Genomic DNA, 25,892 nt, shown 5'->3' with positions numbered 1-25,892 from the left:
ATTTCCTCAGGTAAAAATCCTTTCTCTAATCATTAAAATGTTTCCATTAGAACGGGACCACATAGTCAGAAATTCAAATTTGGTGCTAATGCACATATTACTGCCTGGCTTCCTTTGTACCCTATGTGGCCTTGAAGGGAGACTTTACGAGTTGTTTTACATATTTAACCACGCATGAAAGGCGCAGAGAAAGCCCATGGTCTGCTGGGGGGAGAGGGGTATGTTTAAATTAAGGAACTCTCTGGGGCAGCTTTTGTGGGCAAACTTTGCAATTAGAGGGCCTGACGAAAAGAGCAGCCCTCCCCCACCCCACTCCCAACAAACATGTGGGGGCAGCCATAATGATTTCAATAGCTTAAACCCTTGAAGGTTGAAGTAAAGTGTAACAAGTCTTGGGGTAGAGTTGCTGTGAGCAGATGATGCCCGCTGCACGGGTGCCTCGAAGCCTTGAAGTCAGAACTAATCTACACAGGAGCACTTGCTATCCCTGACGAGGCATCGAAGCCCTTGTGCGTCAGTGATTTGAACAATTCCAGACTTTGGTTTGCTTCTTTATTTGGTTGGTATAGCGCCAATCAATGTCGATGACAACAAATTTGGTTTCAAATTGGAAACGTATTGTAGCTCCAGGGTCCCATCAGCACAGTACCCCGACCTGAGGGCTCCTGAATAAGACTGGAGGGGGGCCCCTCCATGTACCTTGCAGGGGGGCCCCCTCAAGTTTCGTTATGCCACTGACCGTGATCCCCAATTTCCGGCGTCAGTCGCCCTGGCCGCGGCGCCACACCTCTTCCCCAGTACACAATGAAAATAATTTCAGCTGCAGATCAGCTGTTCGCTCTGGGGGGTAGTGTGTGTTGTTGGACAACCAAAAACACTCCATATCTCTGAAACCAGAAGAGTCTGGCTAGTGTATCAGTATACTACTTTCGTAAATCAGCCATCAGAGTAATAATTATGGATGCAAATATTGTCACCTATTTCTATTTTTTTCCTACTTATTTTCATTAGTTTTTTTATTTAAACACTTAGTTTCTTTGGGAAAACCATGAGTGATCCACACAAAAGTTACCTTGTTAAATTTAGAACTGTGTCTACTTTTAAGAAATATATATGTGTCTGAGTTCACCCATGAGTTTCACAACCGTTTCCATCACAAACCTCAAGTAGGTAGGAAGCACAAAAGAAGGAAAAATTGTCTACTACAATTAGCAAAAATGTGGTAACATTTGTTTTTTTAACTAATCTGCCTGTTCCTGAAAGGTGGCAAGAGGGTTTGCTTAGCACAGCAAACCTTTTGTTAATGTAATTCTTAGAAAAAACACATACTTCTTTGCAGCAGAACACATTTGTCCCAATTCTTCCCCCAATAATCCACAATTCTGCCACTTTTAGGCCATTTTCTTGATATCCTCCAGGGGAATTCACAAACCCTAGTATCTTTAGAATCCCAAACGTGGAGGGGGGGATTGCAAATTTGGCTTGCAGACCTTTTGTGGAACAAAAGTTGTCACTTATTTCTTATGTGTGAACAGCCTCAAACATCAAAAGGCTCCACACTGGAGGATGGGCGTTTAGCACTTAAGCAGTAAATCAACCCTGCGTAATCTGATATAGGGATTCTTGGCATTGATCACTGTACATTTTTATCTTCAAGTGCAGCAAGAGCATGTTTGGGAGTACTTTTTTCCAGCTATGAACAGTACTAACTACAATACAATGTGTGTGTGTGTGTGGCTAAGTAAGCTTCTCTTAGGGCAATTGTCATCCACCTACCACTGTTGAATACAGTAAGGATTTTATACAGCCATGATGTTCTGCCAGGCAGAGTGAGTGAAGTAGGTTTTCTTCTGCTTCTAACAAGGATCCAGTTGTACAATTTTGACCTTCACTGTTGGTGAAATCGAATTTGAAAGAGTTTACTAGGATTCCTATCCACACAGACCATCTCTGTAAGGGTAAGCCAGAAATAATGATTATAAGAATGGATTCTGGTTCACTCTGGAAAAGATGTTTTTGAACATGTAACAAGAGGGTAAACATGCTTGAACAATGTAGTATTATGTGAACAAATTTGTAAAATGTTGCAAACTGAGTTAAACTAGTTCAAATTATTTAACGTAATACATGTTTCTGGATTACCCTTGCAATGCATATGTGACTCAAAAAGCTCCCTCAAAAAGCTATTCAAATCTAATGTCCATCACAAAAGAAAAGTCCCAGAAAATCATAAAGATACTCGTACAATGAACATTTACAATCTCAAGGACTGTAAAGCTCCAATAGATCACCACATTATTTGACTGTTCTTACCTTTTAAGAAGGGATATGCAAGTTTGTATACGAGTAGCCTACATTACCAGGTCCTGCTTCTAGAGGTTGTTTCTATTATTACTAACAAGCAGTACATTCAATTTAGTAAACCAACCTGAAGAAGCCAAGAAAAGGGTTCCTAAGTTGGAAAGGCCTCAGGAAGTCAGTGCAGTGTAGAATGGGGAGAGCCTGATTTATTGCCAAAAGACCATTCCTAAACTCAATCTTGATTACAAATCAGAAAAATACATATATATCCTTCATACTCATTTTAATTAATTACATTTCTTCATATGATCTGATGCATGGGAGGGACACAAAGAAAAATCATTTAAAGTTGCACCTCAGTTGATATTTCTTTGGTTATCTCATGTTTTTGAACAACCAAGAAACACTAAATTGAATTGCAACCAAAAGTCTGACGGATAAAATAGTCATTAATTTTGTAGATTGACCACTGGAGCAAAAAACAATAGATGAAAAGTTTGCCTCCTATTTCTAATTTTTCCTTCCTATTTTCATTAGTTTTTGATTAGAATTATTAGTTTATTTGGGAAATCCATGAACTGTCTACACAAATGGGTCATGACTGAATTCAGAATTCTGTATACTTCTCAGAAATGTATAGCTTTCTAGGTTCACCCATGGGTTACCGACCAGTTCCCACCACAAACTGCAAGCAGGTATAAAGCAAATAGATGTCAAAACTGACTTCCACTAAAAACATTGGAAAAACTGTGGTTAAAAAAAGATGTTTTCACAGCTCTGTTGCTGAAAGCTGGGAATAAAGTGGTAGTACATTTTTCCAATTTAAAAATATATATATATATTTGTTGTTTTGTTATTTTGTTGGTTAAAGGCATCACAAGTGCCGAAATAACTAGTATGACATTAGTCAAGCAACACACATTCATGCTTAATGTGAGAAGTGAAAGGATGTCAGGTCATATAAGCAGTCAAGGTCAACTGGATGTGCTAATTTCCTGCACTTTCAAAATTCATATTGTTGTGAATTTAAATCTGAGAATGTCTCCACAGATGATGTTGACATTCAGAGCACATACATCAGAGCTCTGTTCTGAATTGTCTCTAAGCAGCAGGCGTTGGGAATAAATTAGAGATTCGCAACTCAAAGAAAGCTGTAAACTCCAGAAAACCCACACAGCCAGGGAAGTTAAAATCGTGTCACAAGTGATGAACTATTAATAAGTTGCTGTTAATATCCTTTCCCCGCCCACACGCTGCTCACTTAGCAAAATATGAAAATGGCATTCAATGAAAACCAATGAATCCACAGAGGCAGGTTCTCAAACGTGACACATTTGTTGAGTTGACAAAGCCTTCTTTTCTCCGAAGGTAGCAGTGTAAGGTGGGAGGTAGAAACCTTTACTTATAAAGGAGTCATCAAAGAGGAGTGGGCAGCATTGAGGGCTGGTGTGCACGGCTTTACTGCTGCAGCTTCCCATCAACCCACAGAACATATGTTTTTAAGAGAATGGTCGAAAGGTAAATTAAAGACAAGCAATTAGAGGTCAGAATTAATAGGAAGACTGAAGTAAAGCTTAATTTGTAAAATAAATAAGTGCAAGGGTCCAAAGTTTTTCTTAGGAGTCTACCATGGCATTTCCAAAATGCTGGGGTTGCCACGCTGTAAGGCTGCCTATTCTTAATCTCATCTCATGCCCCTTTCTTCCAGTACCATACACTTTGTCTCTTTATCTCATCTTCTCAGTTCACCTTCACCCTGCTTTTGCCCTTTATCACTGTTTTCCCAACTTCCTTCTTCTTGTTCTCTTTTCTGCCACTCTCTCTTCCACTGGGTCAAAGTCTAGTAATGAAAAATAAATCCTGGACACCAAAAACGAATGCCGGTTAACACTACCTGCAACCACCAGCAAAAAGTAAGTACTGTAGTGCACAGACTTATTGCATGGCCAGGACAAAATCATTATTAACCGGTATCTTCCAACTAAAGGAAATTTGGTCGCCAGTTTACTAGGTTAGGCTAGATAGACAACTGGAATATAGCAGCAGAATAAATCTTGTAAACTGCCTGAGGCAAACAAATGTAGAACAAAATCCTCCCGCCTGCCTAGTCTCTTGTAATGACCATCTCATATTCTGGTTGGTTGCACGGGTGTAGCCCACTCTGGTGTCAAACAGTCAGTGGCGATGGGGCTTGAATGAAAGTGGTATCTTGACTTTCATGTCCAAAACAGAGAAAGATACACAAAGTTAAATCAAATCTGAGGTTCCATAAAAGAGTTACCTTAGCTCAGTTGTTCAGACCCCTATGTCTGTCAAATATGGTGCGAGACACAGTAGCAAGAAAGATGGCCTGCAGCCCGCTTCCACGCCATGTTCCGCTTGCACCACACCGCCTCTGGGCCGTGTTCTAAGACATGTCTAATGCAAAGCCATATACAATGAGTAGTATCCTTTAAAGTGTCAATTCCCTACCCAAGGACCCTTGTACACCCCTACTTGTCACATGATACTCCAGATTTCTTTCTGGTCTATATTTTCTTCCTTTTTTTTTTTTGTTGAAATATTTTTATTGAGTTTATCAACAACACAGAAAACAGACACCACTCGTTTAGTGCAAGGCATGGCATACAAAGGTTACGAGGTATCGGAGCAGTGACAGTACAGGTGTCACAGAGAGGAATAAACAGCCCAATGACATCACACCATCGTCTCCCTCCCCGCCCATCTCCAGCGGTGGAGCCACTAGTCCTGGTCACTGAGATCCGAGTCTGCTGCATCCGGTGGGGGCTCACAGATATTTCCCCTGTAAACATTCCATCCACCCCAGACCTGGGACCATTTCTTGGGGCACCCTCTATGAACATACACAGTTTTTTCGGTCACCATTACAAGGTCCATATCTCGGATCCAATGCGTCAGGGTAGGCCCCTGCCCCGATCCCCACTTCTGCGCTATATTACATTTCGCAAGCATGAGCCCCAAAGTCACCCAAAGCTGGGTCACTCTCTTGTGGTCCGTCTGTTCCCAGACATTAAGGAGACACAGCCGAGGTTCCGGCAGCGTGGGAATTTTGGTTACCTGGGAGAGAAGACGCAACACCCCTTTCCAATAAGTCGCAACGACAGGGCACTCCCAGAGGGTATGCAAGAAGGTCCCCTCGTGGCTACAGTTCCTGAGACACAGCGGGGACTCCACCCGGTGGAGTCTGAATAGGAGGGTACGGGTGTAGTATGTGCGGTGCAAAATTTTAAGTTGGACCAGTCTTAGCTTGGAAGATATGCCCACCTCCCTGGGGGACGAGAGCGCGGAATTCCAGTCCGTCTCATCAAATTCTCCAAGTTCTGCCTCCCACTTCCCCTTAAGGGTGGAAAAAGGGTCGGGCGGTTATTTATTATCTTCCGGTATGTTAGGGACGTCGCTCTCTGGAGCAGATGCTCCATGAGGAGCCGGTCTTCCAAGGGCGATGACTCAGGGAGCCGAGTCCCACGTGGAATCGCCGCCCGAAGAGCGTGATGGACTTGTAAATATCGGAAGTGTTCGGTGTCCGCCAAGTCGTAATCCGCCTGCAATTGGGCAAAAGTGATCACCTCTCCCTTACGCCAGAGGTCTCCAACCCTGGAGATACCAATAAGATCCCACTGGTGGAACCCCTTGGTAGTGCGAAGTACCCCGAGCTGCCTAGTGTCCCAAAGCGGCGTTGCCTGGGTAATCTTCCCAGCCCAGCCCATCGCCCGCTGCGCCGCGTGCCATATCCGGAGGGTATGGGCTGCGGGCCCCGCCGGAACGCGACCCCTTTTTGGGTTGTAAAGGGCTCCCATCACCCCTCCGGGGCCGAGTAGTTGTCGATCCATACGGTATGCGGGGTCATCCCCCGGCACATGGAGCCACTGGTTAATAATCATGAGGTGTGACGCCCAGTAATAGGTCTTAATGTCCGGGAGGGCTATACCCCCATCATACCAGCCACTGGTAAGCTTGTGGAGGGCAATACGAGGCGACTTGTCCTCCCAAAGAAGACGAGTGATCTCAGCGTTGACTGCCGTGAAGTAAGAGGGTGCAATCGGGAAGGGGGTATTTTGCAACGCATAGAGGAATCTCGGGAGGGCGAGCATCTTAAAGAGCGAAGCCCTTCCAAGCAATGTCAGTGGCAATGCGCGCCAGTGTTTGACGTCGGTGCGAAGCCGTTGGAGGGGCATCATTAGATTTTCCGCGACAAATTTGTCTCGATCGGCCGTGACGTACACGCCAAGATATTTGAACCCGTTGTGAGCTACTAGAATGTTACAGCCTCGCGGAAGCCGCGGCGGGGAGCCTCGGAGCATATATAAAATGGATTTCTCCCAGTTTATTTCGTATCCGGACCTACTGCCGTATGATTCACATATGTTGAGGAGACAGGCGATAGAGCGCGCCGGCGAGGCGAGATAGAGGAGCACATCATCCGCATAAAGGGATATGCGATCCTCCCAGTCCAACGTCCACCTAAGGCCACGGATCATCGGATCCTGTCGCACCCACGCCGCCAATGGCTCGAGAGCCATAGCAAATAGGAGCGGGGAGAGGGGGCAACCCTGCCTAGTCCCTCGACCCAGCGGAAAGGCGTCAGAGACGCGGCCATTTACCACCACCTGTGCAAGTGGCTGAGTGTAAAGCAGCTGGATCCACGCGCAAATCCTGGGGCCAAGCCCCATATGGCGGAGGACGGCGAAGAGGAAAGGCCACTCCACTCTATCAAACGCCATCCGCGCATCTAACGACAGTATGGCCGCATCTTCCTCGATCGAGGAGCGGCAAGCAATGATGCCATGGAGACGCCGCAGATTCAAAGCGGTGTTCCGGTGGGGCATAAATCCCGACTGGTCCGGGTGTATTAGGGTCGAGAGGTAAGGCTGCAGCCGTGTTGCCAGCACCTTGGCCAGAATCTTCGCCTCGGCATTAAGCAGCGAGATCGGGCGATAAGAGGAGCACTCGTGGGACGGCTTGTTGGGTTTCGGGATCACCACTATTGTAGCCATCCTCTGATCACGGGGGAGAATCCCCGTCGATAGACCGTCCCTATACATGGCCAATAGGTGAGGGACCACAAGAGCGGAATTTTGCTTGTAGTATTCGATTGGGATTCCGTTGGGCCCCATCGCCTTACCACTCCGGAGGGCCAAAATCGCCAGCGTGATCTCCTCAGCCGTCAGATCCGCCTCCAGGGCCTCAGCCCCCGAAGCGGTCAGCCGAGGCATTGCGATGTCCCTCAGGAAGAGCTCATTGTCTGCCACGGTAGCAGAGGCCTCAGGGGTATAGATGCGTTGATAATGGGCCGCGAAGGCCCCGGCTATGCGCTGGGGCTCCGAGGTAAAGTCCCCTTCGCCCAGGCGAATCCGCGCCACCCACCGCGACGCTCGGTCCCCCTTCTCCAACCACGCCAGGAGTTTGCCAGCCTTGTCACCGAGTTCGTAGATGGTGTGCTGGGTGGCTACTTGTCTAGCTCGGGCCCCCTCCCAAAGATGGGACCTATACTCTTGCTGCGCCATATGGAGGGTATGTGCCGAATCTTCATCCCCGTGCAGTGTATGGGATGCTTCCGCCTCTACTATCGCCCGCTCCAGCTCCAGTACAGCGAGCCGCTGGGTCTTCGTGTGGTCCGTAATGATGGAGATGGCCTGGCCACGGAGGACGGTTTTAAAGGCCTCCCAGAGGGTTGCTGCGCTCCCGACGGACTCAGCATTCTCGGTGAAATAGTTCTTGGTCGCCTTTTTGAGGGTCTTAGCGATTTTAGGGATTTTAAGATATCCGGGGCGGATCGGGAACAATGTGCGCCTACCTGGGTCACCGGACGCAAACGTGATGACCACCGGCGAGTGGTCCGAGATGCCCCTAGGGAGGTGCGACACCTCAGTCACCCCTTTGTACCCGGCCGGTGAGGTGAAGATGTAATCGATACGTGAGAGGGTGTGGTGTACCCCGGAGAGGAAGGTGTATTGTCTCTCATCAGGCCAGTATGCCCTCCACGCGTCCACTAAGCCAAGCGCGGTAGCAAAGTCTGCGAGCGTGGAGGCGTCGGCCCCGAGAGCCCTGTGTGAAGACCTGTCCAGTGCAGGGTCCATGGCTGCATTGAAGTCCCCGCCCATGATGAGCTCCCCCGGCGGGAGCGCCAAAAGGAATTCGCCCAGTGCCCTGAAGGAGGCTTGGTGTAGTGTCGGGGGGGATGTAGACAGTAACCAGATTATAAACCCTCCCCTCCCATTGACAGGTGAGCGCCGCGAAGCGGCCATAGTCGTCTCTACGGGAGTCAAGAAGAATCAGGGGAAAACGCTTGTTCACCAGTATGCCCACCCCTCGGGACCCTGTCGTAAACTCTGAATGTGTCGCCATCTTAAATCCCCACCTATCCAGGGCTTTGGTGGACGTACCCACTAGGTGTGTTTCTTGCAAGAGCGCCACCGCGGGTCCCCTGCGCTTGAGATATTGCAGCACTAGCCCCCTCTTAATCTTGTCTCCCAGTCCATTAACGTTCCAGGAGAGGACCGCAAAAGAAGGAGAACGCTGCTGAGCAGGGGCACCCGGCAGCGAGTCAGTGGTCGCCCGGGTCAGGCTATGTGACGCCATCTCCAAGGGAGGGTGTGTGAATCGCGGCCTGCCGTGTGCCACCCCTGTGTACCTGTACCTGCCCAATCAGCCGAATGCACCCTTGAGTGGTTGGTGAACCTAAAACAAAACACAAATCAACATTTAAACGAAATCCCCATCCCCCCACCCCCCTCCCTGCCTCCCTGCCCAGCGGATTCACAACTACCCGCCACCCCAACTCAGCAGAGTGCTTAGTTCCCATAAACTTGGTACGTGCGTATGGGGGAGAGCCGCTCAGCACACAGCCGCCAATCCCCACACCGTGAGCTTGTCCCCTCAAGCAGCAGACTGTCAGATGATAGAAAAAGAAAAAGGGCCCGGGGTCTTCAGCCCCATGTAGGTTCAAGGCCCCAAGGGCCGACAGCCACAGCAAGGCCCCAGGTCGCCAAGCGTCCAATAGTCCGGTCGCATCACAGCACCATGCCTCAAGGCACTTCGTCACCTGCGCCTGAGTCCTCAACGTTCAGGGTTTCGGGAGAGGCGGGAAGGCCGCCGAGGGCGCGCTCTCCCCTGCCCCTCACTCTTGCCGGACGCCACCCCTCGAGCCATTCCGAGGCCTCCGCCGGCGATGTGAAGAACCATGTGCGCCCCTCCGCCTCCACTCGCAGCTTTGCTGGATACAACATTGAATATTTTAGCTCTCGAGAGCGGAGGTCTGCCTTAACTGCCATGAAGTCCTTACGTTGCCGCACTACTGTAGCAGTGTAGTCCGGATAGAGGGTGACCTTAGCGTTGTCCACCCGCAGCGGGGGGGCGGCACGCGCCGCCTGGAGGATCGCATCACGGTCGCGGAAGTTGAAAATGCGGGCCAGGATCGGGCGCGGGGGGGCCCCAGGCTTAGGCCTCCCACCCGGCACCCGGTGTGCCCTCTCGACCGAGAAGAACTTGGAGAGCCCGCGGGGCTGAAGCTGTTCAGTGATCAGTTTTTCAACAAAAAGGTCTAAGGCCGGGCCGCGTTCACTCTCAGGCACACCCACGACCCGCACGTTGTTGCGTCGGGACAGGCCTTCCTGGTCGTCCAACTTGGCCAGCAGCTGCTTTTGCACCAGTTCAAGGGCTTGTATACGTTTGTGGTGGTCTGCCGTGCCGCGTGAAGGTCTCCGTGGTGGCCTCGACCTCAGTCAGTCTGGAGTTAATTTTGGCGACATCCGCCCGGAGGAGCGCGACATCTGTGGAGATAGTGCCGATCGAGGCCTGCATCTGTGTCAGCGTGGCCATGACGTCCGCCAGCGTGTACTCCGCAGGCCCGTCCGGGGGGGACCGTTTCTGGTCCTGACAGAACGCGTACTTTTCAAGCTTCGCCTGTGCCCCACTGCGGTGGCCCTTCCCTCCCATGGTGCCAAGCCGTCTCCGCTACCACTCCCGGCCGATGCAGGCACAGGGCCACCGCAGGAGCGTCCGACCCACGTGCAGGGCAGGCCCGAGGACGGCGCTGCCAGACCACGGGAGCCGCAGTGGGCCGAGATATCCTCAGGTCGCCCCCACGGCGCGATCGCCGATGTCTAAGGCGCCCCAGCGCCGGCCAGCCACCGGCAAAGCGACGGTCCCCACAGCAAAGGTCAGAGTATAGGCAGCAGGCACTAGGGCGATGCACTGTATCCCAGTACTACACGTGCTGGCCGGCAGTCTCCGTAGGGGCCCCACCCGGGTCAGGCGCTCACAGTTCCCTCAGAAGGCCGCAGGGAGGCCGCAACCCACAGCGGCAGGGCGCCGCCAGCACCGCATAGGTCGAATCACAGTCCGATCTCCACTGACCTCCTTGTAGCCGGCGAGTCCACCTCTGCTCCTCCTCGAGGCTGGTCGCCTCGAGGCGCAGGCCGCTGCCCAGGCCCCTCTAGGCACGGAGATGGGCGGGCGGCGGGACACGGGTTCCCACTCCAGGACGCGATGCAGGTGGCTCCGCTCACACGATCGTTCCGTGGGGCCGTCCCGACCCCGCCGCGGCCAGACCAGCACTCCGCCTTCGCCCCGGCGCGAGTCAGCCGAGGGCCCTCGAATCCTGCCGCAGGTCGCTCCGGGGACCGGCCCGTCCCGACAGAGCCCGGCCGCACGCAAGGCGACGCAGCCACGCCTCCTGCCTACCAGGCCCCGGGGATGCGAGGCCCAGCAGCGCGCCAGAGTCCACGCCTCACAGCTCCGGAACGGGGGGGGGGCCACCGAGAGTCGAAAGGCCAAATCTGGGACGCCAAGGCCCCCGGACCCAACAACCGCCGTCCAAAGATGAGTTATGCCTGAGGGGGTGTCGGATAAATGCAGGATAGTAGGCCGGTGCGGAGGAGCTCCGGGCTCAGGCGGCCATGTTCGTCGCGCGCCAAGCTCCGCCCCCCCATTTTCTTCCTTTTTTAAGCCCTTTCTCGACAGAAGACTACTGTGATCAAGTTTAATTCTTAAATCTCTTTGCTTTGGTGCTTAACTCGCCACAGAGATCTTATCCTTCACAATTTCTGCTTCCAAAACAAACTTTGCTTCAAAAAATGATTCACAACAATGGGGTGTCTGCCATGCTCTCCTGCCCTTATGCCTGGCCCTTTAAAAAGAAATAATTTTTTCAAACTGCTTTCTATACAGGTTCTTGATACAATGGTGAATTTTGATCAATTAGAATATAAGTTTTGACTGGTTTACTTTTATTACACAAAGGAGCGTCCACAGACCTTACAGTGAGTCAGACTGCTCTACGCCGCTCCATTCAACCATCTGTCAGGTGCGTCTCCACTATGATAGAGTTGTTACAGCACTATGTCACATGACGTTTCCTACGTACACAGCGTACTTACCATATATACTGGGAGCAAGCAGTCCTTACAGTAAGACTGATGCAAAGCTCTGTAAAAATCTATACGAATACATTGACTGATTGTTCCAATTTTAACATTATAGTATTTAATGATCCCAAATGAAATGCTTTGCAGCAGATTGAAAGTTAAGGCTAGTGTACAGTACATACTTTGGTCATTTCCTGAACAGTTACATAAGCAAGCTAAACTTCAACGTTAATAAAGCACGTGGAGTTTAGTATATCAAGCTTTTTGTTTGTCAACGACAAAACAATAGTCCAAGGGGGATGAACATTTTTTTGTTAAAGAAACCCAGTGCTTAGGGAAAGGTATAGGAGCTGGACTACAAAATAAATGCAGCAATGTGGGCGAAGAGCACATTTTGAAAGTCCACCGCTCATGGAACACCACCTTTCTTGCATGGACGTCATTTAGCGGTCGCAGTTACGACCCCCTGGCTCGCCCCTTGAGACCACTGGCACTGCCTTTGCGACCCCTGGCCTCAGAGGGAGCAAAATCAGTGCCCGGAACACAGGGGCAGCTCGCCCTTATGGATGTCGGTTGGCGCCCTACTTTCCTTGTTTTCAGTCAGTTTTTTGTTATACTAATAGTGAATAATAGATGATTCACTAATTATGATAAAAAATGGAGTAAGATTAGCTGGAATTTTTCCCCGTCTGGCAGCAGAGATAAGTGAAAAATGCTTTTAAATGTAGGTTGTGTGCGTGCAGGCGAGAGTGTGCTTATGTAACAGAGTGTGTATGAGTGTGTTTATGTGTAAACGTGTGTGACTGAAAGTAAAGGTCGGATGGGCATGTGATGTCACTTCCGCTACCCCTATAAAGGGTTATGTGGGACTCATTTGAATGTGGAAAACTCATCTGTACGTCAGAGGAATCCACAATTAAGTTGATGACGAGATTTGCATTTCAAGTCAATTGCTCAATCCTACATTACTTTTTGTTTGGATAATGTTTGACCCCTCTCTCGTGGACATATAGGGGCAGGGCTCGAGTCGGGGTACCACGCGGGTGGACGGCGTCCCCCCACTTATTTTACGGGGAGCTCGATAACTGGAGCAAATGGAGCTACACATTCACTCTTTGACCTCTCTGGGGCGAGATCGGAGCTCATTCAGAACGCTGCTCAAGCGCTGGCTTCTCTGATGCAATCGCATCGAAGGGGTGAGCGAGGGGAGGCAATGAGTCGGATGGTGCAAGCCACCTTTCGTGACGTCACTTCCTGTCGTGACGTCAGCGTCCCTCCACTTCTTTTTTAGGACTTGTGCCCTGTATAGGGGTGTCCTTGTAAAGCAGATATACTTCCACTAACTAACCCGGTCATTTAGGTGAATTAAAGTCCATGCTTTCTTAGCCTCGCCTACAGACTGATTTTAGCTGTCTTTTCTGTTGGAGCTCTATTATGGACAATAACCCTAGTTACAGTGAGCTCTGGGGCGGGCCAATTGCTTATCATTGGTTGCCATGCTTGTCAGGCTCATTTGCTTGCATGTTATTCTGTGGGTTTTTCCTCTTATTTGCCCCTCTCATGGATCATAGCTTCTCTGTCATCATTTAGACTGGATGACACGTATCCTTCTTTGGCTCACATCAGGGAAATACCTTTTTCTTTTACTTTGAGCACTCCATGGGAGTGCATGTTTTTTTGTTGCTCCCTCTACCTCTCTTCTGTGTGCTGCTTCTAATTCACATCATTGCTCCTTCAGGTTTCCTCTTCCATCCCTCCCACTCAATGTTTCTATTTTACCCTCTGTGTCCCTACATTGCTCACAACCCTTTCCATGCTCCCCTCCACTTATCCATGGAGTTGACTTGCTCCACTCTCACTCCCCCGCCCCTCCCCATAGTGTTTCTTTAATTACAGGATTTTTTAATTCATTTTTTAGGAGGACCCGACAAGCGTAATTTGCTACAGAGATGCTCTTTTCCCTATATGCACTTTAGCACACATTTTTCTTTTAAATTTACCACTCCAAAATGGGGGTTGGCCAACTTGGAACAGTAAATTAAAGAAGGCAAAATTGCTGCTGCATCATGGCATATGCATGGGCATGCTTGGCGATGCTGGAGCCAGCAGATTTGGACTTTAAATGTTTTCTTTTTGCTGACAGTATCCAGCATTGGCAAAGCCAAAAGTTCGGCCTTCCAAAGGCAAGAGCTATTGCCTTTGCTAATTCTTGTTTAGACACGTTACAGCACACAATTTGCCCATTTCTACCAGCACACAAAGTTTCAAAGTCATCACTGCAAGAAGAGTGTAGAGAAGTAGAGACGAGAAGGCAACCAATATGCCTGGAAGGCTTACTCTGCATTTTAGGTGTCTGATCAACAATATCATAAGTTCTGGATGATTTGCAATGTTAGCACAGGGGAGAGTAAAATTGTGGAAAGTTGCTGATATACTCAGCAGTGTAAACATTTTCGAACAAGGAACAATTTCCCCGATGAAACTGAACTAATTACACGTGGTGGAACAACACTGGCATATACACAATTACTGTGCCATCAATTAATTTACATTCTTTTTGAAGAATCAATCTCCTTGCTGGCAAGGCACCTCAGTGAGTTAGATGCTTGCTGCTGAGATCAGATGCATTGCTTTTTAAACTTTGATCTTGTTATAGCACAGGTCTATCTTCAAGAAAAACACATCACTTTACAAGGACAATAAAAAGACAATACATGCGGCCCATTCAGAAAAGTCCGAAGAATACGTAGGGGTTGAAAAGATCATTCCATTGGAGAGATGAAAGGATGATCTGATAGTCACGAATTGAAGTCTAAAGATGGTCGACTCAGTCCTTCATCCTTTCAAGGTCAATGACACTGACTTGGGTAATAGTCATGTCTGCAACTCTCAGCACTACAGAATTATGATGTATTACTTTGGCACATCAGAGTGGAGGTATAATCTGCTGCTCCATATATGTTCTTTTATATTTGCATTGCACATCATGTGTCCCCTGCACATATTCATATAAAACCTTGTAAATAAATAAATAACATGTCTGACACTCACTCCTTTGTCCCCGGTCGCTCACTTCCTCTCTCTCGTGATGTTACTGAATCGATTTAAAGATCTTAACACCTTCCAACTACCCCTGCATTGAGAGCTCTTCACTGCCCTAAAGTAGTGTTAAAAGCTCCATGTTTGGCTCGAGGGGTGTACAATGCTGAAGGATTAATTTGTCCCTGAAAAGTTCTGGATCTCATAAGAGATGGACTGGGACAGAAAATAAGCACGGGCAACAAAATAAAAATGGCCCCATTCATGAATTAAATAGGTAAAAAAGTGGCCAATGTTTAGAAATTGGAGCAGTTTTGAACTTGCAAAGACACTATATAAATGTTTTACAAGGTATGGAAGACAGCATGGATTTAAGCTTGCTGCGGGCAATGTTTATTTTCATATCGGGGAAATCAACAGTTAAAACAGGCCCAGCAGCTCATAAAACAGGCCCACAAACAGTAAAAAGGAAAAAAAAAAATACAGCCCACGCATTGACCTGTCAGAGCAGCCCGTCAGACACTGGCAGATTATCCAAAAGGCCAGACCAACCTGGATCTCATCTGCACTATGATGGAGAGAATCTCCTGTCCGACCCACTCACTCTATACTGTAAACTCCAAACTTTAATCTGACAAGGGGTTTTCAGTTTAAGCCAGTATATAGTGGAATGCACACTACGAGGCTACGTAGATCTAGTTCCTTCAGAATCATAGGTTCTGCAAAGATCTAAAACCATGAACTGCTCCGTCCATACACCAACTTTGTTTGTGGGATGTATATTGGAAAAATAACAAATGCACTGTACACAGGCACATGCCGTCAATCCTGTCCCATCTTCTCTGCAATCCTCCACCATCCACTCTGTCGCCACTTCCATTCAATAGATACTTTGTGATTTAATGAGATCACATGACTCATCATTCACTGAGGTCATGCTCTCAGTTCTATTAGTGCTATGGAGTGCAAGTATCACTTTCTTCTTCAGCAAGCAATCACTTCAACCATCAATCACTGACTGCAGTTAAATGGATCAAAGTAAGCAAGTGAGAAGAGAAATTCTGCTGATGAGGTTGAAGGACTTGACAGAGAAACATAACTTTGGTCAGCCTCTTAAGACACTCAGGAACCATCAAACCTGCCAGAGTGTGCAATACTGTACCCAAGGGAAATCAAACTACTCTTGTGAATACCAGTAACTTCAGCAAACAAACCAAAGTATTCTAGATTGGCATCCGATGCTAAAGAGCTGGGTAAGAAGGTACCAATCTGGACCAAAAAGATAAAACGCATGAAAGGGAATGACAACATCTACTACTGGCAACAAGGCTGAAACCAGCCTGGGGTTGCTTGAGTTTCTTGAAAGGCAAAACGTCTTAAGCATTTCCAGCTGGATTGTTTTATTGGGGCAGGTCCACGGTTGAATTGCTTTTGGTTGTGACACAGTAAGCAAAAACATGACAGACTGGAATGCGGCTCAAAGTAAATACTAGTAGGACTAGATTGATTCAAATATGCCATGCATCAATTTCTTTTCATAGCCTGGCCTAGCTACTGGTCCATTACACGTTTGCCCCTCCAAACCTTGTTTTTAGAGGAGGGGGCAGGCTTTGACACCAAAACAACACATCTGTTGACTTTAGGCAGAAAACTACACATCAGTCAACATTTTAAAGTTCTGCTTCTTTCGTTACCTTGGATCCGGCTATGTTAATGGAAGACCAGCAGTTTTGAAACTTTAGAATGCAATTATATTTATAATGTATTATATTATATGCAATTATAATTGTGCATTTGTACCAGAAACATGTTTTTCAGAGTTGTGCATCAAGTGTATTCTTCCTGGTTCCTCCTCATTACTTTCTACTTTTATGAAAATGACAGGGTAGATGTGGGACACTGTTTGTTTCACTCTGGCAATTTTCTCGCCTAGAGTCCTTAACTTTAGTGGGGTTGCACTTTTCATAACTATTTATCTACTATTGGATTAAAAAGAAATTAATTTAAAGTATAGTGACACTTAAAAATCTGAGTTTATTAAATGCATCTTTGATCTACACATACTACCTTCCTTATGCATATATATATATATATATATATATATATATATATATATATATACACACACATATACATACATACACACACACACACCTTCCATGTTCTTGTGTATCTTTAAATTTATTACTTTGCTTCTAATTCAGCATATCCAATGCAGTACCCTATATCTCACCCTATATCTCTCGCAATATATCCTCTACCTCCACTCTCCCATTCATCCCATACCACTATGATCCCCAAAATAACCTTTTCCAGACTCTTCCCTCCTCTACCCCTCCTTGTATCATCTCAGACCAATTTTACTATTCAGATCTCCCAAACAAGCCTTTCTAAACACTTTCCTCTGACTCTTCCCCATCCACCTCCCCATTACTCATCCCAAACCCCCTCCTACTGCTATTAACTCCCACCTCCCTCAAAAAAAACGTTCTAGACCCTTCCATCTTCTATCCCTCCACTACTCCTTTTACAATCAAAATAACAGACTAACATGTTCACCGCTCAAATCAAATTAATTTCATATTTCACTAAACTAATTCACCACTAATCCTTTTTGGGTTCCAAAGTAGCCTGTCACTCGCCGAAAAGAGCTAAAACACCTCATCAGGGAAGGCAAGTGCTATATAAATACAAACCCTTCCCTTCTCCATCCCTCCGCTATCCTTTTCAATCAAAATAACAGACTACCATGTCCACCGCTCAAATTAATTTAATATTTCCCTAGACTAATTCACCACTAATCCTTTTCTGGTTATGGAGTGGCGTGCTACTCACCGAAAAGCGCTCAACACCTCATCAGCGGTAGCAAGTGCTATATAAATGTAAAACCTTTCCTCTTCTATCCCTCCACTATCCTTCTCAATCCAAATAACAGACTAACATATCCACCGCTCAAATTAATCTCATATTTCACTATACTAATTACCCACTAATCCTTTTTGGGTTCCGGAATAGCGTGCTACTCACCGAAAAAGCGATTTGACGCATTGTCAGGGGTAGTAAGCGCTATATAAATGCAATTGCAATACAATACTATCTTCTCTGGTTTACACCTCAGTCAAGTAGATGTTAGTTCCACCACAAAGTCTAGACTGGTTAATTTGGGACTTGAGTAAAAAACCTCTGAGTACCTGTGTTATTCTGCCACAGTAACGTCCTTTTTGATGCAAAGCAGTTTTTGCGCTGTAAAACTAGTGCAAAGTATTCGTTAATTTGGGCTTTCATTCAACATATTGTTAAGTCCCTGTTTTTTCTTTCTCCTCTTTCACCTACTTATCTCCTTTTAAATTTACATCCACATTCTTTTCTCTCGGTCTAGGCCACAAAGTACTAGTATCAGGCACTTTAAAAATTTTCTTTCATTTCAGCACTCCTCTAGTGCTGCACATGTGCTCTGCTCCACTCAAGTTCGTGTACTCAAATTAAAATTGTGGTAAATACCACCATTTTAACAAATGTGCTTGCTTAAAACCACGACTGGTAAATACAAAAGGTATTCCAAATATTTCTGTTAGTGTCTCACGCATTTACTACAAACACTAAATATTTGGAAACATAGTGCATAATAATGTAAATGAACAAAACAATAATTAAACCTAAATAGCAAAGCTGCTCAAAAATACCCATCACATGGATGCATATACCTCCAATGTTATCAGCACAAATCTGACTTTAAGCAACATTGAAAAGCACACAACTGAGCCCACAGTGTTGTATCACCGGCAATTCGGCATCGAAGGAGGAAAATCATCGGGCGCTCGGGCGAAGAGGTTTCCTGAAGGCGACCACCAGCAGGAGAGGTAAGTTGGGTTCTCGGGGGAGTGCCTGGACACCCTCAGTTGGGTCACCCAAGGCTGGGGGGCGTCAGGCGCAGAGGTGACTTGAGGCGTCAGATCTTCTTACCAGCTCCGGTCGCGGTAGCGGGGACCCTTTCGGTTGAGGCTGCAGGTGTCAGCTTGAAGCTTGATGTAGGTTGGGGATCACCAGATCCCAGGTCAGGGTTGCTGGGGTGACCTCCTCATGGTGTTGGGCCACTTAAACTCGGGCCGTGGGCGTCGCGTGCAGAGTAGTGCAGAACCGCGGATCCTCCTGGATCCTGGTTCTGTGTTGGAGTCTTTTGTTGAGCAAATCCAGTGCTCACGGGAGACAGAGACTAAGAGATGAGTGCAGGGTAGGTCCGCTAGGGGGCTGCTGGACATGCCGGGGTTTCCGCTGTAGACAGGTTGGAGTTGGGACAGGCCGGTAGGGCTGGGGCCAAAGCAGTTGGTGTCCTCTTCTTCCTGAGTGAGCACGACTCTTCTTTCTTCCTCGAATGTGAGGCGGCGAGGTTCAGGGTCTCTCCTAAATACTAAATTATGGGGCGTTTACAGGGGTGTGCAGGTCAGGACCAATAGGTCCCTCCCTTGGGGTGAGTATACTCCAGTGGGAGTGGGGCATATGCCTCTCTCCAATTGGTTGGGTCCCCTCATATTCAAGATGGAGGGGACAGATGTTTGCTTCACCTCGCCTTCCCCACCTGAGGGGTGGGGTTGGAAAAGGTGGGCACACCTCTCCTCCTAACTTGGTTTCCTGTCGGTTTTCCCACCCAAAGTGGGGGTCAGAACCAGTGAGAGCCATTTGCTGGGGGCAACAAAAGGCAGGGACAGCTTACAAAGGCAGCAGGCCTTTGAAGCTCCCCCTTCGTAGACCCAGCTCATCCTGGGGGAACGAGGCATGATACCTCTGCCTAGGATGGGCTTTGTTTCTGGACCCAGAGAGCAGACGCCCTCTACCCAGGGTCCCAGAAACCTGTCTGCTGATGGCAAATGCCAGGCAGCCATTTAGGAACCACACCAGTGCTGGTCGTTTTTCGGGGCATCTTTAAGATGCCCTCGGAGTGCATTTTTCATTAAATCCCACACTGACATCAATGTGGGTTTAATGTGCTGAGAAGTTTGCTAGGACACTTCCCAGGTTTCAGTAAAGCCATTATGGAGCTGTGGAATTCGTAATGACAAACTTCCAGAACATATACTCTTTATGGGTTTACTGCACTTACAATGTCTAAGAATGGACTTGGACACTGCGGGTATTCAGTGCTCATGCAACTGTAATCTTACCCGGGGCTAGTGCACCCTGCTAGAGGGGTGACTTACCTAGGCCCCAGGCAGTGGGTATGAAACACAGGGATGTGTGCCATGTCGACTTAACTTTACTCTGTACCAAAACATGCAGCCTGCAATGGCAGTGTGTGGATGTTAAGGTGCAGGGTCTTCAGAGGTGGCACAATAGAAGCTGCAGCCCTTAGTGGCCTTCTTTGGTCACAGTACCCATGGAACCCATGGTAACTTTTACAAGGAGCTTACCTGTGGCCAGAGATGTGGTAATTGTGGGTACAAAGGTATAGTTTTGGGAAAGAACACCCAAGAAATAAAGCCTATTACATATTAAGGACAGGAGACAAGACCTCATGCATATTTTGCACGTTTAATGCCACCCATAAGCACAGAAATACAAATGTGACACGGATTGCATTCCACTACTCATCACGTAGGACTCCAAAATGCATACCACATAGATCATGTTAATAACAAGGTCATGGATTAGACCTCTTGCTACTCTATTGTCCATAAAACTCTTAAGAGCCAAAACAAAAGTGAGGCCAAGAGCACCACTCTGGTTAGTTACACACAACACCAAAAGGCCTTCCAGACAGGCCACTCTGCAATTCAAAACTTTTCCAAACAAGCATTCTCTACGGTGTAGCATGCCAACCATCTGATGAAGAGCTTCTCACGTCTAGTCACAGGTCTGAAGTGCTATAGAAGTGCAACAACAAATACAGGGATATGCCACTGAGAAGTAATGCTGGGAGATTTGTATTTTTTTATTTTGCTGTACATGGAAGTGAATTCTAAAGAAATTCTGCAAAATTTGCTTCCACCGTCAGCAGAAAGGTAGACAAACTGAAAACTGACCAGGTTGGCCAGTTTGGGGTAATTTGCGTGGTTCTCAGTGCTTAATTTGAGCCGGTGGAGGGTTCAAGTTCTCGGCACCAGCACTTAAATTGTCAACACTGGCTCTAGTAACTGTGCACCACATAGTGGCGCTGTCTACCTAATTTTGAAATGAGCACAAAAACAGTGTTTAATTGGTCAATATACATTTAAAAATACCTGCCACTCACTTTGGGTGGCCTAGAATAGTCTGAATTGTCACACTTGTAGGACTGTGATGGTTAGTGAAATGAAATTAACTGAAATAGGGTTTTTATAAAGTGCGTGTGTGCTAAGGCGTCTTAGCGGTAGAACGGTCATATCCTAAACAGAGGGGGTAACTTAAGATGAGGAGTTGGGTGCGAACAACCACGTTTTGAGCGTCTTTCTGAAAAATTGTCTATTTGTTTGGTATCTTAGCTTCAAAGGCAGAGTATTCCAGAGTTTGGGGGCCAGGTGGAGGAAACTTCTTCCACCCCACTTTAGTGTCTTCACCCTGGGTATGACCAACAACGAGGCCGTCGATGATCTGAGGCTACGACTAGGAATGTGCCGTCTAATTTGATTGTTGAAATGTACAGATCCAGTATTTTAGTAGTTGTGTTGGTACGGACACTGGCAGAGCTAACAGGGGTAATGGGTGGCACAGGCTGCAGTGGCCTACCGAGAAGGGCCCTGGCACTTACGGCTTTACAAATTAAGCACTGGACTGGTTCTCATCGGCTAAATGAGGTCTAGTGAGAACTACACCAAGCAATGGAACTGCCGGCTACATGGGGGGATGAGGGGGTTTGTGTGTATCTCCCTCTAATCAGTTTTCCCAGGAGAAGCACAAGAACTGCCAGAACAGAGAAGTCTGCCCCATCCTCAGTTTATTGTTGGATATCAGTATCAAACCTCGGATTATTTACATATGCCAGGACTTTGGCGACCCACCAAATATTGGCTTGTGACAACCCACAGCTTGGGAATGCTGCTGTATCGACCATGTCAAGAAGTGACAGGGGATTGATCAGTGTACAGTCATACACTGGATAATTCGCTTTTTGGGTAGTCGAATGAGAAAGGGGACTTCTTTACTGGTGGCACTAAGTTGAACACATACGTGGGATGCTTTTGACTCGCTGTAAGGTTTCACAGGTTTGCTAATAAATGCATTTGGTCCATTTGAAACCGTCTGCTCTAAAATGTCACTGCCTTCGAGAGGCAGCAGGTTTTTTCGCTTGTAACATTATTCCACAGTTCCCTCTGCGGTAATAAAATGGTATCCTCTTCTTTAACGAGACATGAAACGCTAACACGCCAAAACCCCACTGTAATAAGAAACGGAAAGGCCTCATCCAAATATGGACCAGGAGCCCCGCACACGCGCTCGGCCGCAGTTATTTTCCACACCAACTGGTGACGCAGCTCTTCAACATGAAAGAGAGAAAAATCCAATATGGCAAAGCAATTCAGTCACTGTACTGCTCGATTTTTCCGGTCTTATTGTGTTGAAGGGTGATTTAGGTGACTTCAGTCTCTTTCCATTCAAGTCTAAGGGTTAGAGTAGTGTATAGAGCCTATTTATTAGGCACTTCGACATGATCCTGTGTTCTTCCCCATAGATCAGGGTTTGCATACATATCCTAGGGGATAGATTCGTTAGCATTAGAGGTAATCTGTTCTGTAGTGAGGGTATTTCATGGAGCCGTGCTGAATTCAGGCCTGGTAGGCCTTAAACGGGAGAGACTCCATCTTTCCTCCTGCTCTGGCAGCTTGGGATGTTTCTAGGTCATAGGCAGTGTTTTAGTTAAGAAGTGTTATTCGCTTGGAGAGAACCGGTTCAGGCCGGCCCTTATCGAAGGATTGTATTTTTCTTCATGCCGAAGACACTACATCAGGCCGGCCGGCTGGGAACGTGTCCTTGGCACGGGGAGGTACAAGAATTTGGTGGGCGGCAGGTTACGGGCTGGAATTTTCCAGGAGGAAATGCACATCTATATTAGTGAAAGTTTGAGGCAGATACTGGCACTTGCTTTTAGACCATAGGCGGCACCTGGCCGTTAGCAGTAAAACTACTACGTATTCCAGGGAAGACAGATGACAAACTTGAAGGTGGAGAAAAACCGAGAAATAGATATTCCAAAGAGAAGGGAGTAGCCGATAAGGAAGAGGTCCCAGTGACTCGGAGAGGGAGACGGGAGTAAACCCGTGATTGTGTGACTTCCAGGCGAAGCCGAGGCGCAGACGAGAAGGGAACCTAGATGACCATTGAGTGCAGGCTACATACGACCAAGGTGATGTCAACCCCTTACTATTAGAGTATACAACTTAATCTTTCACTTTTCTTTGCAGGTCATGTGATATGTATTATGTTCCGTGAGTGTGCATGTAATAACTGAATAAAGTATTAAAGCAATATGTGCTACGTGTTCTTGTGTAAGAGGGTAACCTATTCTTCTAGTCAGCTGTGACCTGACATGAACAGATGTTAATCCTGATCAGGTAGGTGGTAACTGAATAAGGGAGAAAGGAGCACCTCGAACTGGGGAACAAGTTGTGCTCAACTAGCTGTCGGTGTGTGATCTGATATATATATATAGTCCCATGTTATATGTCGTGGTAATTATAGGATGAACTCGTGCTAAGGCTGCCGTCTGGGCAGGAAGTCCTGGGTCCGTTTGGGACCGCGAGGCTGTGGCTGCCGTCTGGGCAGGAAGTCCTGGGTCCGTTTGGGACCGCGAGGCTGTGGCTGCCGTCTGGGCAGGAAGTCCTGGGTCCGTTTGGGACCGCGAGGCTGTGGCTGCCGTCTGGGCAGGAAGTCCTGGGTCCGTTTGGGACCGCGAGGCTGTGGCTGCCGTCTGGGCAGGAAGTCCTGGGTCCGTTTGGGACCGCGAGGCTGTGACTCGTAGGTCTTGATATATATATATATAGTAGGAATTCCCTGTCCTTAGGTGGTACATATATGTGGTTATTTAGGTGTGAATAGGCCCTAGGGAGGGGGTAACGTTCTGATTTGGGTTAGAGAGGCTCTGTTGAGCAGGTTCTATCTGATCCGAAAACCCAAGCAGAACATTTGGCGTCACGAACCGTTTACGAAACCTGTGTGCGTTGTGTTGTACTGTGTTTGCTTTCGGCGCGTGCGTGGTTTTGTTTGCATTTTTATTTTTGTATAATTGTGTGTGTAGTTTTTTTTCTTTCTTCTCTTTCTCTTTCTTTCCTCTTCTTTTTCTTCTTTTTCCTTTTTCACGATGTTTTCTAGAAGGTCTAAATCTACTTTTAGGTTGCCCGTTGATATTCCCGGATGGGATTCAACGCCTTATGAAGCCTTGGCCCGTGAGTGGGCTGATTCTACTGGTTTGAGTGAGAATTGGAATTCCTCTTTGGAGCTGGCAGAGCCGGCTAATGTGATTGCTTGTTTGCAGAAGGCACCCGTATCGAAGGGTGAGGAGATTCCCATTTTGGGGCGCAGAGGTTGGATTCTTTTGTCTGCCTACAGGATTCTGCATGAGAGATTGTTGAAGTTACAGATATCTCTTAAAGATGTGGAAGCGCACTTTGTTGAGATTCAGAATTCTCATACTTTGTTGCGGTGTCAAAATAAGTTGCTTGCTGATAAACTTGAGACTTACCAAACTATTGCCGAACGGGCGGCTGTGCGTATTGCTCGTTATAAATACAAGAACAGGCGCGGTCGGGTTTCGACGCGAAAGGTGCGTCTGGTCGTGGCGACAGCCGGGCTGGATTGGAATCCTGATGAATGGGATGGTAATATCTGGAACTCGACTGATTCTTGTTCCTCGGGTGAGGAGTCTGCCAAGCGCGAGTCTTCTCGCTCCCGCCATGATTGTAGGTCTGCTTCTCGCACCTTTGATGGTGCACCCCGTGATTACGCTCGTTCTTCGAGTGGGATCAATGCCTCTTACACTGATTGTCCCTCTACGAGTACTGATCGGGCTGCTGGTGATGCTCGTCCCGTGGTTTCTGCGCATCCAGTTTTCCGTCGGAAGTTGCAGCAGTCTCCCAATGCTCCGCAGGGTATTTCTTTGGACTGTTTAGAAGACTTTACTCAGCAGGAAATTAGTGATATTTTGCAGCGATTTCGGCAGCGAGCTGGTGAGTCCTTGCTCACATGGATGGTGCGCCTTTATGAACTGGGCGCTGCTGGTATTATGTTGGATAATGGCGATTGTTTAAAGTTCTGTTCCTTGAGTTTGGATTCAACTGTGCAGGATCATTTTCGTAACTATAATGGTGGTGGTCAGATTTCTTTACTCCAATTGGCGACTGAGGGTTGTAATCAAAAATATCCTACTGAGTCTGATTGGCCTGTGAATGACAAGCCGTGGTATACTTTGCGTGATGCTGCTCAACGTCTCAAAGAGGAGGTGATGAAAACGGCAATTTTTCTGGGTACTGCTGACAGATTGCTTGATGGTTTGTTGACATCTTCTGTGCGGAACCGTATCATTCGATCTTCCCCTGTTGCCTATAAGCAGGTCATGATGACTTTATTGATTAATCAGACTGGTAACATGTTATCTACGGTTTTGGAATCGGTGCGCCAACTCGGTGAGTTGGGTGAGTGGTTTAAACCTGAACGTCAGTCCCGGCCTGACACTCGTACTCCTGGTGAAAATAAACTTACTAGACGTGATATTTTTTCTGGTCTTCTGGCTGATGGTGTGCGGAGGGAGGACATTGATGGTGAGACTACCGCTCGTTTGTGGGAGTTGTTTCGCAAACGTGGCTTGGATCGAAAGGAGGGTGCCCGGCGTGTTCGGACCACTGAGTGTGATCGTGGTGGTTCTGACGGTAGCGGTGATGACGACCGCCGTGGGCGCTCTGTTCGTCGCGATGATCGACGTTCTGTGCGTGATGTGTCCCTCCGTCGAGAGAGAGACAGGGAGAGAGAGGGGGAAAGAGAAAGGGGGAGAACTGACTATGTTTACAGCAGACGTAGAGATGATAGGGATCAATCCCCTGAGTTGAGGAGGAGAGAGGATCGTCACAGTTTGGTCGATCGTAACCCGCAGTACAATGCAGAAGATACGAATCCGTTCCGTACTGGGAATGGATATGAACAGGAGGTACCGATACCTAAGAAGCGTGAGAGTCTTTATCCTGATTTATCCTGGTACACAGAATG

The 25,892-nt window shown here is 47.5% G+C and overlaps 1 protein-coding gene across 2 annotated transcripts in view; it reads right to left on the bottom strand.

The window, feature by feature from the left end:
• PAK1 (p21 (RAC1) activated kinase 1) overlaps nt 1-25,892 on the bottom strand; it is a 292,558-nt gene that overhangs the window by 219,663 nt on the left and 47,003 nt on the right. The window contains exon 1 of one of the 2 annotated variants that reach the window (XM_085623256.1): nt 1,777-1,950. The exons of the other annotated variant lie outside the window; for it this stretch is intronic. The gene's annotated coding sequence lies outside the window, so the exon portion shown is untranslated. Of the gene's footprint in view, nt 1-1,776; nt 1,951-25,892 lie in introns of those variants that run through there. 2 annotated transcript variants of the gene reach the window in all.

This window comes from Triturus cristatus, chromosome 8 (genome assembly GCF_964204655.1).
Source record: "Triturus cristatus chromosome 8, aTriCri1.1, whole genome shotgun sequence".
NCBI classification, from domain to species: domain Eukaryota; kingdom Metazoa; phylum Chordata; class Amphibia; order Caudata; family Salamandridae; genus Triturus; species Triturus cristatus.
This window is presented reverse-complemented; position numbering and strand designations above follow the sequence as displayed.